The sequence below is a fragment of the Diaphorina citri genome, unplaced genomic scaffold, assembly GCF_000475195.1.
Source record: "Diaphorina citri unplaced genomic scaffold, Diaci psyllid genome assembly version 1.1 scaffold2856, whole genome shotgun sequence".
NCBI lineage: Eukaryota > Metazoa > Arthropoda > Insecta > Hemiptera > Psyllidae > Diaphorina > Diaphorina citri.
In genome coordinates, this window is record NW_007380272.1 from 25,269 (window position 1) to 27,067 (window position 1,799).

Genomic DNA, 1,799 nt, shown 5'->3' on the forward strand with positions numbered 1-1,799 from the left:
TATCTTTTATTATAAGAACGAGATCCATTCACTCATTCACATTTCACATTTCACACACTGATCGCTCTATCTCTAGAACCACAACACCTAGAAAGTTGAAATTTGGTAGGAATATTCCTTTTATGGTCTAGGTCACATAAGAAAGGATTTTGCGAAAATCTAAACCGATCCTGAGATATCAATTTTTGATCGCTAAAATCACCATAAGAAATACACGGAGTGCAGAGACTGCGGGAGAGAAAACTTTTCCTCGCTCGCTTATATTTGAGTTTCGTTTATGTTTTTAGTTTGTTAACTACAAGTTCGGCCATGCCTTTTCCACAAGGTTGGCCATGCCTCGGGATGAACTAGTAAGTTATAAGAACGAGATCCATTCACTCATTCACATTTCACATTTCACACACTGATCGCTCTATCTCGAGAACCACACCACCTAGAAAGCTGAAATTTGGTAGGAATATTCTTTTTATGGTCTAGGTGTGCAATAAGAAAGGATTTTGCGAAAATCTACACCGATCCTGAGATATGATCAATTTTTGATCGTTAAAATCACCATAAGAAATACACAGAGTGCAGAGACTGTGGGAGAGAAAACTTTTCCTCGCTCGCCTAATATTTGAGTTTCGTTTATGTTTTTAGTTTGATAACTACAAGTTCGGCCATGCCTTTTCCACAAGTTTGGCCATGCCTCGGGATAAACTAGCGGGATTCCGGAGCGAAGCGACGGAATTCAGCTAGTAGCTAATATAAATGAAAAGTATAATATAAACGTGCAAACTAAAGATAAAAAGTAAAAAATGAATTCAGATTGTACAAGTTGCGGAAAAAAAATCAAAAATTCTAATTTCCCGCCAACTTTACACGCAAAAAGTCCGACGTTGTCCTACGATGGCCCTGTTCATAACCACGGCCTGAACAGGGCTGAGATGAGCTCGGACGACGTGAGATAACTGTTCCGGCGGCAATTTTTAAAATTCATTTTATATTTATTTTTGTTTGCTTTGTAATTTGCTTGTTTTTAATAGCTAATATAAATGAAAAGTATAATATAAACGTGCAAACTAAAGATAAAAAGTAAAAAATGAATTCAGATTGTACAAGTTGCGGAAAAAAAATCAAAAATTCGAATTTCCCGCCAACTTTACACGCAAAAAGTCCGACGATGTCCTACGATGGCCCTGTTCATAACCACGGCCTAAAGTGGCAAATATGTAGCACGTTGTACCTAGTTTAGTTTCTAGTTTCCAATGGATCAATGAAGTTAAGTAACGTTACGTGTGGTAAGTATCCGTATAGGTGACCATCTGGACAGCTCCACTCAGTTGTGGGTAAGATGTATACCTATTAGGTAGGTACCTACATACAATCTTCTTCTTCTTCTTCTTCTTCTTCTTCTTCGCCTTCTTCTTCGCCTTCTTCTTCGCCTTCTTCTTCGCCTTTTCCCATGTTCAGATGGGGTCGGCGCTTGTCGTCGGCCTCTCAATCAGCTTTAGAGTGATCGCTTTGAGGCCAACTGGTTTTGGCTAAAACAAAATTTTCCGACTGGGATGCCCTTCGCACTCAACCTTCGCTATTGATATAGCGTGAGGAAATTTGGACTAGTCTACTCCCTGATTATAGTACCCTAGCTAGACGCTGATCTACTCTCTGTTTATAGTTCCTACTAAGTACCTACTCAGTTACATTTACATATTATACCTACTCAGTTACCTACAATATACTCAGTTAGTACGTTAGTAGGTAAATTGTTGAAAAAAAAACGACCCAAACCCTAAGATAATTCAGAAATCCCCCCCCCC